Source organism: Drosophila sulfurigaster, chromosome X (assembly GCF_023558435.1).
Source record: "Drosophila sulfurigaster albostrigata strain 15112-1811.04 chromosome X, ASM2355843v2, whole genome shotgun sequence".
Lineage (NCBI taxonomy): Eukaryota > Metazoa > Arthropoda > Insecta > Diptera > Drosophilidae > Drosophila > Drosophila sulfurigaster.
This window is the reverse complement of record NC_084885.1, coordinates 7681322-7696494: the sequence shown is the minus strand read 5'-3', so window position 1 is coordinate 7696494 and position 15173 is coordinate 7681322. Positions and strand designations below refer to the sequence as shown.

The 15173-nt window shown below is 37.9% G+C and overlaps 1 protein-coding gene across 6 annotated transcripts in view; it reads left to right on the top strand.

Moving 5' to 3' along the window:
- LOC133848394 (protein bunched, class 2/F/G isoform) overlaps positions 1 to 15173 on the top strand; it is a 60208-nt gene that overhangs the window by 24270 nt on the left and 20765 nt on the right. The gene's annotated exons all lie outside the window — the stretch shown is intronic.

Genomic DNA, 15173 nt, shown 5'->3' with positions numbered 1-15173 from the left:
TCAGTGTGTGTGTGTGTGTGTGTGTGTGTGTGTGTGAATGAGTCATGAATACTTGATGCGAGTGAGTGAATGGTAATTTGATATCTCACTATTGTTTGGCCAAAGACACAGAGCACAGAAGATGCGGTTTAATGAATTAACGAACTAATTACATCCGCCTCTCGCATTCTATATAAATATACATATATATAGATATATATTCATGTGATGTATAGTTGAGTATGTTAGGTGTTGCCTGTTGGCAAAACAGTTTGAATGCTGCGCTGGAATTTGCATTTCCGCTTTGTCTCAGCTCTTTGTTTTGTTGTTTGGATGTCTCACTGCTGATTTTTCACACCTTTTTTTTGTTGGGTTTGTTGTTTGTTTGTCGATTGTTTTTATTGTTATGCGGCAACTCATCCTGCAGCTCATCCTTAAGCTGTTTAAGATGCGGCTGCTGTTTTAATAAGCCATCAACTGCAGCCAGTTCTCAAGTGCAATCGTCCCTCTCTCTCTCTCTCTCTCTCTCTCTCTCTTTCTCTGTATTCTGCCTTGTCAGCAAGAATTACTAAAAAAAAAAGGGGAAAAAAGAAATCAGCTACGTTTGCGAATTTATAATTAAGCATTTTAATGGCCGTTATTGTTCTAGCCCAAATTGCCAATGCTGCACAGCAGAGTGGGAGCGAGATGGCGACAGGCAAACACTGTCTATGTGAGCGAGTGTGTGTGTGTGTGTGTGCGTCGAGTGAACTTCAACGTTGCCAAATTGCCACCCTTAAAAAGCTTTCGCTCTCACTCTTTCGTTCTCTCTCTCACTTGATAGCTTCGCTGTGCGTTTCGTTCTCGCTCGCTCGCGCTTTGTGTTTGATTAGCAAAAGGAATCAGACAACAAAAATAGGGGAAAATGTGTGTAATTATGGCGCGGTTTGTCGATAGTCTCCCTCTCTGCGCCTCCCTACCTCCCCACTCTCTCGGCTTGCTATCGAATTTTTGCCCTTTTACCCGCATCGAGTGCGCCACTCTCTCTCTCTCTCATGTCGAGCGTGAGAAGCGGCGACGCAAGACGCAAGACGCAACCAAAGGCAGCCACTTGCGACAGCGATTTCAAACCGTAACCGAAACTGGGACGGGCCACTGAATCGTCCCTCGTCCCGCGTCCCGCGTCCTTCGTCCTGCTAATGGCAGAGAGCCGCCTCAAGTGCTCAGGCACTTAGCTCTGCGACTCAACTCGTCTTGTCTCGTCTTGACTTGGCTGGCAATGCAGTCCACGTTGCGTCTTCGAACTTGACTTTACTTTCGCATGTGCTGGAATCTACGCATTAGCAATCGATACCTCAGTTTTATCGGACAAAGTGTGCTTTATGAATTTATCGTTAAAGAAAGTAGTGCTAGAATTATTACATTTGTATATAGTATTGAATGAGTTGTTGTGGTGATATTTGGAACAGATATTTATGTTATTAAACTTATAGGTAACTTGCATAATTTGATAATAATGCAATTATCGATTATTCCTTGTCTATCGATAAGTACATTGATTTGTAATGATCTTTACATTTTACCTGTTTGATAATCTATTAATGCTTGTTAAGTGAACTTTCCACTTCAACTCTTGTTCATTTAGGATTTGCAAAAGTGTGTTTATCGATAACATTTTATTATCGATTCGTTAATAATTACAAACATATATCGGCCGTTGATTATCAAGAAATACGGCAATGAACTTTTCCTCTAATTAACTCTGTATGTGCGTCTGTAAGTCTTTGTGCAAATCTTTAATATTTTCGATACATTGCTGTATTTGATTATCGATTAACATTTGCTCAGTAAACTTTGCACTTCAACTCTGTACTATATTATTACTATTGTTCATTTATCGGAAACGGCTTGTTATCGATATTAATGTCAAAACTTTTCGTTTATCGATTTTTAATTATTTATTATCTATTATCATTCTCACCATCGTTTATCGTCTATCGATATATGTAATCACTTATCGATGACTGTTTGTTTTATAATAATTATAACATTTATCGATTTATTTAATCATTTATTCATAACTGTTTGTTTTTACAATGATTACAAATTTAGTTATTTACCTTGCATGCTAGCAAATTTATTAACATGCAGTTGTCTTTGCAGTCATGCCACTTAACACTACGCCTCACCCCTTACCCGCTTCTACTTCTCTGTCCCTCCACTGTTGCATTGCTTTCGTTTTTGACTTGACTCTCCTTGCGGCTTTTGCTAATACTGCACTCCACTTAGTTACTTAGCTCATGCTAAAGACGTAGTTGCAAATTGAATTTCGAGTGTGTAAAATTTTCCAATTATAGAATTTTGCACACAGTAAGTGAGTCGGAGAGGGAGGTGAGTAAAGAGGGAGAGAGGTTGAGTGGGCACTCTCTCGTAGGAGCTCTTACGAGCGGAGCGGGGAGGTGGGAAGGTAGGAAGGGAGAAATGTTGCTAAAAGCGAGTCCAATTAGTAGCATTACAACTAACACTTCAATTCTGGCCGCAGTCTCCGTCTCAGTTGGCCTCCTCTCTCTGTCTCTCTCTCTCTCTCTCTCTCTATTCGTTCTCTTTCTCTCCTCACTCTTCTTCCTCACTCTCTCCTCTCTCTTACGCACTTGGCAATAACGGCAATAGTCTTCCACATCCACAACAACTAAGGCAATGGCGCCAAAGTACGGCCATTTTGTGTGTAACAGTTTTTGGGGGGAACGAAGAGTCTTTTGGGGGTTGCCAGCAGCAGCGGCAGCACAGCAGGGGTTGCTTAGCAGCAGACAAGAGGGGAAGGCAAAAGGGAAGCTTGATGGTTATGGACTACGATGCTTGGCGTAAATTTGCATTTAACGTTGTTTGCGGTGCCCGCAAATAGTCAACGACTGTCACTACGTCTCCCCTCTCCCACTCTCCCCCTCTCTCTCTCTCCCTTTCTATGTTGACTACACCCACATGACTGTAAGCAACACTAGCTGCACACACACACTCACACTCGTTGTTGGTGTAACAGCTCAACAGTTAGACAACCACAAAATACTCTAAAGACCAAACGAGCGCAATGACTACGACGACGACCCCAAAGCACACATACATACATAGAGAGTCTGCAAATGTCATGCAAAATAACGGCACTATTTGAGCCTTTGTGTGTGTGTCTCTCTCTATCTCTCTCTCTCTCTTTTCCTCCTCCTTTCCCGCTCTTTTTGCTAGCAAAAAAGCTTTAGAAATTTTACTTGATGACAGCAACGGCGCCCAAAAAACTAACAACAGCAGCTAGACTAGACATACACACACACACACGCATACCCATACACATACATATGCAAGCTAAGCAAGCATACTCACACACACATACATATATACTCTCTCTCCTTCTCCCCTTTTCGCCTTCTCCGCTTGTGTTGCATACTTTCAGGCACTTAAGCTATTTTCATGAAATGTGCACAACAACACTCACTCACACACACAGACACACACACACACAGACAGTGTGCTATCATATGCAGCTGTAGATTACCCTCAAACCTCACTGCCACGCCCACACCCACGCCCATCCTTCGCTCTCCGTCGCCTCTCCGTTTCGTTCGCCTGCAGTTGACTTCACAAAACCGAAAAAAGCACTCGGTATTGATTTTAATTGAAAAATTGTTAATTTTCCATGCCAGCAACAGCAGCCACGCCCACTGCCCACACACACATACATGAATGTGTATACACACAGACATACACACACACTCGCACGCTTTCGGATAGAAGTCGAGAGACAAAAGCAGAGCTTCAACTTTTGCCAAATGAACTTTTTGCCAATTTTGCCAGCAGCCTGTGTATGTGTGACTGTATGTGTGTGTGTCTGTATGTGTGTGTGTGTGTGTGAGAGTGTCTGGCTAAGTATGTGTGCTGTGCCATGTCTGGGTAATTACACATTTATGTGTGAATAATTTGCAACCCAAAATTCAACTCTGCGTCTTCCGCATTTTTCGCCAGTTTCCGATTTGCATTTCACAAGCTTTCACTGCTTTCGCAATAACAATGGCTATAGAAATCGGTATAGGGAAAGGAACTTTAAGATTCGCTTTAATGACCTTGATTTAAATTCAAATATCTAGTTTAGCTTGATCTATCTTAATTGCTGTTTAGATTTGATGGACTCTCACATCTAATATGAAGCACCTTTGACTTGCCTCAAGTATTGATTTCAATTCACATATGCTGCATTATTCTCTAATTATTTTACCTGATTATTTCTCCTCTGTCTGTTGAACTGTCTCGCACTCTAAGTATTCATTTCACTTTGCCCATTTGCTTGCCTCATTTCGAGGTACAGACACACAGAGCTTCAACTACAATTGGCAGCATGATCTTTGTTGAATTGGCATGGGAGCAAACATATTTGCGTTTCTCGCAAAACTCTGGACATGGCGAAGAAGCTGTTCTCATGCTCAGCTCACCTCAGACAGAGCAGCTAAAGAGAGAAAGAGAAGCAGACACAGAGAGAGAGAGACACTAATTTCAATTGTGTGGCAGCTTCAGGGGGCAGTCAAACAATGTGCGATCCAACAGCCTACAAGTTCTACGAAACTAATTTACTCAAGTGGCGACTCTGCGTCTTTGGGGCATGAACATCCACTCCACACACTCCACACACAATCCATGCAACAAATGGCCGCCCAGCAAAACTCACTCTGAAGGTTTTCTTGACCAAAATGTGCAATCGTCATTCTTCATTTTTTTCTTTTTTTTTTGCCTTGCTTTGCATCTCTTTTCTTTTTTTTTCTTTTCTGTTATTTTGGAGTAGCTGCAGCCCGATTGGCAGCCTCCAAAAAGAGTTGTGGTCATGGGAACCGAAACCGAATCGACCAGTAGACGATGCAGTCGAACTCGAAGTCGAGGTTCCAGGTTCCAGGTTCGAGGTTCGAGTCCAGCAGCCAGACTTGTGGCAGACATGTCGACTCGCCGCGATGCTGCCACTTGACGCAATGCCGTCTACCGACGACGATCGACGATCATGTTACTCTTTCGATCGATCTCCCTCTCTCCCTCTCTCGATCTCTCTCTCTCTCTCTCTCTCTCTCTTTAGCTTGCACTCAATCAGCTTGTCAACTCCTTTGGACTGCATTTTCACATGCATTTACTGTAGCTGATCGAGAACTGAAGATCTCGACGATCTTGAACGCGATCGCGATCGCAAGATCATCATGCTGCTTCTTCATTTTGTCTCCCCCCACCCTACCCCCTCCCTACAGTCGGACACTGCGAGTCGAGTACCAATTCGTTTAAAATGGTATCAGTTCTAAGAAAAATATTATTTTTTTATAATTTCTCGAGTGCGTTAATCTGTTGAAGAGTTTTTTGCTCGAGTGAGTGGCTCGACCCTGGCCCTGGACCGACTGGAGCGACTGCATTTCAACTGATCGTCTTCTGATCGTCTCTTCTTCACATAAACTCATTCTCGTTTCCATTTCTTGGGTTGTGCATAATCACGACACCGACGCTTCGCTTCGCTTTGCTTTGCTTTGCTTTGCTTCGCTTCAACTGCGGGACCTCACACCCTTTTTTCCTTAAGATTCTACAAGAAGAATACTCTACCTCTCTCTCTCTCTCTATCTACCTCTCTCTCTCTCTCTCTCTCGCTCTCCACTTGTTGGTGTTGACGTGCCCCGCCGAACCAAAATGAAACGTCAATTTCAAGCGTTTTTCCTGGTAATAATTAGTAGCTGAGGTGGGCATTTAAATACTTGGCGGTTGCCATCGTCATCATCATCATCATTCTCAACCTCAACCTCATCCACATTCTCATTCTCAACGTCATCGTCGTCGTCGTCGTCTTCCATTTTTATTTTCCTCTTTTTTTCGTTGCATTGCGTTTCGGTTTTGTTTTTTTCTTGTAATATTCTGCGTATTTTTGTATAAAAATAAAAATTACTCGCACAACAGCCAAATAATGCATATAATTGCATTTTAAGTAGTTGCCTCGACAGTGTTTTTTTCTTTCTTTTTTTTCTTCTGACTCTCTCGTATTGTATTACCTACTCCAGCCCCATCTCTTTGCCTCACGGCATTTTGGATGTCAACCCTGGCTGTGTTAATAGACCCCGCGTCTATTCCATATGTGTGGATGTGTGGCAGCCTGATGCTATAAGTGGTTTTTAATTTTCTATACTTGTGAATTCCCGGAAAAGCATGCAGCGGAAATGCGACAACAACAGCAAACAACCAAACAACAGGCAGAAGCAAGTGGGTGGCTTTGTCTCCAATTGGTCTGCCAACTTGCAGCATGCAACTTGCAACTCACAACTCCAAATGCCACTCAAGCTGCAGCTAAAATTATTGCCTATATACATACGCAGTACTTATGTATTAATTGCCAACTAATCTTTAATCAATAAGCGGGATTTCAATATGTTTGTTTGTTCATATTTCATTCATATTTTATTCAGATTTGTTCATATTTTATTTCAACTTTAACAGACTTCTGACAATTCGATCTCGAAAATTCATCTCGATTTATTTTTCCATTCACTTTCTAGTTTGGAGTGAATATTCGTTTGAAATATATCATTGAATTTCTATATTAGTTATATTGATATGTTTTTACGTTTTTGTGCGATTCGAAGTCAGTTAATCTAAATTAAAGAATATTTTCATGTTAACAACCGACAAAGATATACAATTTTCTAATTTTATATTTTTCATTAACTTGAGTACAAGAATAACAAGTTTTAATTGTTCCGTTAGTCACATCAATGTTTCATAAATTTATAACAACAATAATTCTATTTAATTTGAAGCTCAATTCCATAGTACTATTTATTTCACTTTGAAAAAAGATATTTAAATATCAGAAAGTTGACTATTTATACACGCTACCCATAGGGTAGAAGGGTATTAAATCATTGACATATTTTAGTATTTTGTGGTATATTTTTAGTATTTTTGTATAATATGATTAAATTGGAGAAGTATAGTGGGTATCTCAGAGTACAGAACACTCGACTGTAGTTTTCTTACTTGTTTTCAAATCTATTCATAATATTTTCTATAAGGTATATTTCAATACTTTATTAGTAATGCTAATTTACTTAAAGTATTTTATTTTTCAAATTCATTATATTCATTGTATTTGCTATAAAGCATCTTAGGCAATGCTAATTTTCCTGAAGTATTTCAAAGGTTCTCAAATCTATTTTCTTTATTTTCTTAACTTTGTTTGAAAACTGTTTACAAAACTGAGACTTCCAAATGATTTATGAACTCGAATTTATGTAGTTTAAATGCGAATTCAAATAGACTGTCAAAGCGACTTCAATAAAGGGCTGCGCATTATTTGAATACAGTCAGATAATAAACAATAACAATAGCAATAACAACAACAGCATTAACATGAGGGAAATTGGGATTTGGGTTTGTTCCAATTGATGTTCGTGTTGCGGGTCCTGGGAAACACATGTAAAAGTCAATGGCAACAACAATGTGTGCGTGTGTGTGTGTGTGTGTGTGTGTGGTTAGCGCCCAAGAAGCTGAGGGTTGAGAGTTGGGCGAACGAGGGGTGAGAGACCTTTCAAGGGTTGCAATTGCTTTGGCAAGTGTGTAACAACAAGTTAGTGGCACTCGCTGATTATCACGATTACGATGATGATGATACTCTCACACTCTGATGATGATGATGATGATGATGATGATGATGCTGATGACACGTGTAAGTGCAGCAACATTGTCGCAATTATCCGACTGTTAGCGGCTGCTGAATCTGCTGCCAAGGGATTGCGGGCATTTTTTGTTTTTTTTTTTTTTCTTTGGGGGGAGGAGATTTGTTCGCCTGTCCGGTGGTCGCTTTTCACATTTTCTGTACTGTTGTTAATTTGCTGCGTTTTTGTTTGTTATTTATTTCGAGAGGGATATTCCATTCGCATTTGCCACCCACAGCGCGAAAACGTGACCTTCGCCTTGTTTTCCACTGTTTTCACCCGTCGCTTAACACGGACGCACGTTGATAATGATTTTTACGCAGTTGTTCGTAAAACAAGCATCCAAGTAACTGACAGCCCAAATACCCTGTAATACCCTGTGCCTAATATAATATATTATTAAATAATTTCTTTGTTGAATCTGAATCTTTTGTGATTCCACAAAATTGTGAAAAGTCTTAGAAATTAGTGATGGAGACATTAATTTTTTTTACCTCCACATAGCAACTGTCCTAACTCACGATTTGTTGCAGCGTTTGTTCTTAAATGTTCAGAATATCAGCTTTATACTTAAAATTATATGCATTTAAAATGTCAAGTATATAGCTCTGAAAAAAAAAAACATTTAACGTGGCTTTAAGAATTTACCAAAGTGTTGATACTTTTCTACTAAACTGCAGAAAATAATTGTAAGAGCGCAATTGTAGGGTATCGGAAACGTATCCAGCGAAGCTAAAACCCACGCTAAAGGCGCTCAATACGCACGCACTTCCCTCTCCCCTCTCTATGCTCTTCCTCTTCGTGTCTTTCCGAGTTGTTATTGCAGACTTATTAGCGCTAAATGAGCACAGAGCGTTCGCTCATTTAGATCTCATCAGGCAAATTCATCATCTCGAAATATTTCGAGCGATTTTGGTTTCTTTTTATTTCAGTCAAAAACTGTTGTTGCTACTTTTTTTTGCTGTTGGGTGCTTTGAAGTGGGAAAGTAGCTTGTTAAACACTTAACGCTTCAGCTGATGGCGCAAACGGATTTCGCACTGTTGCGGATCCGTTTGCTAGCTGATGGAAGTTCGATGAGCGAGGGGGGGGAGGAGAGGGTGATGCGGTATACCGCAAACTTATAAGTTTGCGTCATTGGCCAGCCAAGTGTGTGTCGAGTAGACTAGGTAGAAGAAGAGAGTGTTCAACTAGAAATTCCTATCGAAATTACGATTTATTAAAGAAATTGTTCTCGATAACGAGTGACAACGAAATCAATTTAGTTACAATTTACTGAAATATTCAGATGGTATCTTCAGATAAAATTTATTACTTTGTATCGATAATTAATAGCAATGAAATTTGAAATATGGAAAATTGATTAAGTTCATTTCATAATTAATGTTTATGAATATGAGCTTAACAAATGTGAAACTAATGTAAGCAATTACTAATCTTTCTATAATAATGTTATCGATCACTTCAATTTAGCAAATGTACAAATATCCGATTATCAATATCGATTATTCAAAACTTAGATAACTTAAAAACTTATTTGCTTAATTTGTGAATATGTCCATTGAATTTGATTTCTTTAGCTTGTTTTATCGTTCACTGATATTTATTAAAATATATCGATAACTAATAATTTGATCTCAAATGTATTAAAATGCATCTTAGCTTTAATCTACATGATTACAAATTTTTGTAAATAACGTTTATGAAACCCTTAAACTTCATTCTTCCGCTCTTTTGCTTAGACAATTGATCGATAATGTTATCGATTTCTTAAATTGATCACAATTGCAAATATCCGCTTATCAATTATTGATTATTAACAGCTTAGCAATGTCATTTGCTTAGTTTGTGAATATGTCAATTCATTTTGGTATCTTTAGCTTATGTTATCGATCACTCTTGTCGCACATCGAGAAAGAAGCAACTGCATTTTTAAAATATATCGATAACTAAAAATTTGATCTCAAATGTATTAAAATATATCTTAGCTTTAACGTTTATGAAAGCCTTAAACTTAATTTTTCCGCTCTTTTGCTTAGACAATTGATCGATAATGTTATCGATTTCTTAAATTGATCACAAATGCAAATATCCGCTTATCAACTATTGATTATTAACTGCTTAGCAATGTCATTTGCTTAGTTTGTGAATATGTCAATTCAATTTGGTATCTTTAGCTTATGTTATCGATCACTCTTGTCGCACATTGAGAAGGAAGCAACTGCATTTTTGAGCACAATTAAAAAAAACAGCTTTTGCTCAAATTTTGTTGTGTTGCACATTGAAAGCAAATGAAAACTCATCAAACAATTAGAGCAAACGCTAACAAGCTGCTCTCCCACCATCATCACCAACATCATCATTATCATCATCATCATCCAAGTGCTGTCATCATCAACGTGAACATCTTTGTTGATCACCTCGCAGTAACGCGAAGCGATGAGAAAGGGAAGGGAAAGGGAGGGCAATCGATTGAATGAGGCCTATTATCGAATTTTGAAAAGCGTAATTATCGCATGACAAATCAAACGAGGCGACTGTCGATGCATTATTTACTCAATAAACATTATCCTCAGCTCAGCCATCGTCCGGCTTGAGCATCGTCGGAGATCTTGGGAAACTCAACAATCAAAAAAGAGGAAAGAAAGAAAAAAAAAGTCCGAATCGAAAGCAACGAAACGAAACAAAACGAAACGAAACGAAACGAAACCAAACCAATTTCCAACACCCACAACTGATTCACTCACCCGCTCGCTTGCTCACTCACAAATTGTTATTATTATTACACATTTGATTGGGGCCGAGTGTGAGAAGAAGCTGGCCAAGTGTTTGGACACCCAAAAATTAGTCATTCGAAATGTTTGAATGAATAGATTTCCTGTATGAGTTCGCGTTCGAGTTGCCAGTGAGTTGAGCTGTGAGTTGCGAGTACTCGCATCCATCCATCCATCCACCAATTAACCAATTCAAAAATTGTAGTGTGTTGTGGCTCTCTGCTCTACAAAAATAAATACGTATTCGAATACAAGTTTATTGAGTTGAGTTGAGTTGAGTTGAGTCGCGCGATCTCCGGATTGAATGCCCGTAATCATTATCATTATCAGAGTTGCCACAATTAACACACAAATACGCTCCCAAAATGAATGCCGCCGCCGCGTTCCGCTTTTAAAGTGTCGAACGGGAAGTTTATAACAAAGTAATTAATTCCATTTTTTCACTTTGGGCATCAAAATATTTTGGGGTTTATTTGATTAGAAGCATTCCTTTCTATTATGTAAATGGCAGCGGAATAGGAAGAGTGATGGATGAAAAGAAGCTGTGGAAAATCGAAGCAGTTGCAATCGAATTCAAATTCGATTCCATTTCAATGCAATAAATATAGAATATACAGAGTTTTCCTCTTACGGGTTTTATTATGTGCTATTATGTGTTTCTTTCTCTCTCTCGCTTTCTCTATTCTACATATGCATATAGTATAACATATATTTTATCTCTACTTTTATTATTTTTTTTTTCCCTAGATTCTTTTAGTTAGTTAGTTCGTTCTTAGTATACCTTTTACTTCCAAAATTATAATATGTGAATTTTTTATGGATTATTCTTTGCTTTTTTCATTATTTGGCTTCTCTGTATATTTTTTCCCTTTTTATTATTTTCTTTTTTATAATTTTTATACATACTTTAATTTTACCTCCAATGCTTAATTAAGTTGTTTTAATTTTTTGATTTTTCATTGTATATATAATATTATAATCTTCTTCTCTTACTATTTTATTTTTGTCGTATATTTCGTTTATATTCTATTTATATCCTATTTACTTTATATTTCATTGCATTTTATTCTTCATAGTATTAAAGCAATTTTAAATTTATCTGTCGCAGCTCTTTCCCGCAATTTGTTTTGTTTCTTTTCACCTTGATCGTTCCCAAGTTGTTTTTTTTTTTTTTGCATTTCTCTTCTTTTGTTTTCAGCAGCTCGTTGCAGAAACAAAAGCTCTGTTAATCTCTCAAGTTGCTTTCATAAACCGTATCTTTCTTCCACTCATTCGAGCAATGGGCAATTCCTCTTTTCCCCTCTCTTTTGCTCCCTCTCTATCTATCTCTCTCGCTCTTCGCTCTGTCGCCGCTGTCATGCGTCAGAGTTGAGAGGATCAGCGCTACTTTTGAGCTCATATCTATTTAAATCGCAAAGTCGTAAGTCTCTTCGAGCTGCAGATGGAGTTGAAGTTGGAGATGGAGGAGGAGAAGATGGAGATGGGGAAGCGAGCAGCACTTGGAGGCGACCCTCAAGGTGGGTTCGAGTACGACGATGCGTCGTCAGCTCTCAAGTGGCTGCTGTTTCAATTGTCGCACCTTCTCTCTTCTCTCCATCTCTCTCTCTCTCTCTGTCTCGATCTGCTTTGGAAATTAAGTATAACTCATTATCGCAATCAAGAAATCCTTTTTCTCACTCTCTCACTCACTTGCTTCACCTTCTGTTGTGCCACACTTGACAACAACAAACGGCAACTGCTATCTGAGATTTTTTTTCGCTGTTGTTGCCCGTTGTGTGTGTGTTGCACACCAATTTTCTACTCAAAACTTATGACAGCCAATTCGAGAGAACGAACGAAAATTATACAGACACTCGGCGACTGCTCATCGTCAGCTACGAGCTGGGTGGGGGAAGGGGGAAGGTGGCAGGGAAGGGGGTCATGACTTGACAGTTTTGGCATTCGATATGCATGCAGCAGCAGCATCGACTACACACACAACACACACAACAGACTCGCAAGTTGCAGCTCAAAACTCCAGTTCCATATTTTATTTTTCACTTGCAATCCCCAACCCCCTCCTCTCTTGCCGCCTCTCTTATCTTACCCCCCCTCGCCATGGAGTGCCGTGTGCGCAGCTTGTTAAAATCAACATCAAACCTTTAATTTGATGATTCTGCAAATAATAATTCGTCGGTTTCGGAGTCGTTGACGTTTTAGCCATTGTCCCTACCTCCTCCCTCTCCCTCTCTTTTCTTCCCTCTCTCTCTCTCTCTCTCTCTCTGTGTTGTTCGCTCTCTTTCACGCCCTTTCTCTAGTTTCGACGATGAGTTGTTCGAGTTGCCAGTCGCTCGTCGAGGCGTGAAAATATAATAACACCTTTTTAATTATATTTTGAAATGCCTTCCCCTCCGCTAGTGTCTGCTACCCCTCTCCTGCTCCTGCCCCCTAAAAAAGTGAAAGGCTTCTGCAAATTAACCAAAATTTCTGTTTGCTAAATTAGACTTATCATTTGATGTAATTCACGAGTCTCGTTAGTCTATTTTGACTCAGTTTTGTGTCACTGAACCACAAGTTGTCTCCGTCTCCCTCTCCCTCTCGCTCACTCCCTGTCTCGCTCTAATGATCGCGAGTTTGAGGAAAGTCTGCTTTGGGAGTTTTACTCATTTGATTCGCTGTCTCTTTGACAGTCAATCGATTTGTGTAGCTGCCACTTGAGTTTGCCACAAGTTGAATGCACTGTCGAGGCCGCCTTATAAGGCTGCCGATCGATTGTGTAACCATTTATAGCTTCGTCACCTACTATTCTCACTCTCTTATTATCCCAACTCGTTCATCGTAATTGTAGCATTAAATATCGATATTCAAACTAGACAACAAATTTATAGCATTTCAGATGAACTGCTTAAAATAAAGCTGTTTCTTCTTCAAATAAATTAATTTTCATTTTTCATTCAAAGACATTTTTATGTCTCGAATATTCTATTCCATTGCAATACAACATATTTTGGATTGGGAAAATAATTTTTTTAACAGGCAATAATTCATATAAATTGTATTTTACTTAAAATTAAATTTCATTTTATTTAAAATATATGAGTTTTTATTAACCAAATAATACTATAATTCTATCACACAAAAATTACTTTACAATTTAACTAATATTCATATCAACGTATTTTTTAACAAACGAATATTGTATTTCATTTCATTACAAAATATTTTTAGGCATATGGAATACACTTTTTTTGTGGAGTTAATAATTTACAAATGTAATCGTTGTATTTTAAATATATTAGTTTGCATAAACGAAATTTTTTATTTACGTTCAAACAATTCTTTAAAAATCAGCAAAAACTCGGATCAAAATAAAATTTTTTTTTTTTTTTGCTATAGAAATTAATGAACTAGCAATTTGTACTTCAGGAAACAATTTCAGACCTTACAAACTATAGAACTAGATTTTATTCTTAACCCTATAGAAAATCAGTTTCAGTAAAAGCAACATTAATGAACAGAAGCGTGATTAAATTAAGTGAAATTTCGGAGGACAGACACCAACAATTGCATAGAATGCATTTTACAGAAACTGAATACGAAAATCCAAAGCGTAATAAACTCACTCACTTTTACTTGTTTCACAAGGCGGTGTACAAAATGCTGACTGACTGACAGCAGTTGCTAAGCTTAGACAGCCAAGCCCTTTTTTGGCCCCATCAACAATATCAACATTAACATCGTTATTATCATCATTATAATACACTTACCTTGAGGGCGGGTTTCGACACAAGAGCTGAGATGTGTTGCCGACTTTTAAGTGGAAGTTTAGCCAAATGTTTTACTTATTTCGAAAATTATATAATATGATATTTTTTTATTACTTGGATGACTTTTGAGTGGAAGTTAATGATATTTATTTATTATTTCGGTAAAAGTTTAGGAGCTTTGAAATTATGCCGAAACTTGGCCTATTTCAATAATGGTATACTATTTATTACTTACTCTACCATAATAGTTTGGTTAGGTTTGTTGAGTTAGATGATATCGTATTTATTATTTTGTTTTTCGGATTATTTCACTAACTATGTGAACTCAGCTGTCTGTTAAGTTAGCTTGCTGAAACTTGGTAGAGTTGATATTTTAATGTAATACAGTTGACACATATCTGAGCTTCGATCGGTATATGATGCTAGTACCTAATATAGGAATGATAGTTCCGATATATTATATGTAATTACACAATAACCTTGTTTGTTTTATTTTAGAACTCTTCAAGAATTCTCATTATGAGCTTTTGAAGATCAATGATAATAATAATGATTTTTTTTGTAATCCATTGATTTAAGGTTTTCTCACTAACTATGTCAACTCGGCTGTCAACTGCATTAGGCTGCTGAAATTTGGCAGAATGGTTATTTTAATAATAAAATTAACTTATAAAGTACATTGGATCAGCAAAGTTAACTGATTGTTGAGATAGAGATTCTTAAGAACTTCCCTTAGGAACTAATCTTCTCATTTTCTTTTCACTTTAGTTTTTGGTTTTTTTGTTTCTCTTCAAAGAAAGAGTATTTAAACTTCGTTTCAATGCAGTTAACTCTTTGCTTCTTGTTATTCTGTGTACGCAGAGTGAATATTCAGCAGTTTTTCAGCATTTTCGTTGGCCATTTCTTTAGTTCGTTAACGAATTTCCTTCCGGCTGTCCAGCTGCAAACTGTGTTGTCCATTTGTTAAAATAACAATAATAATAGT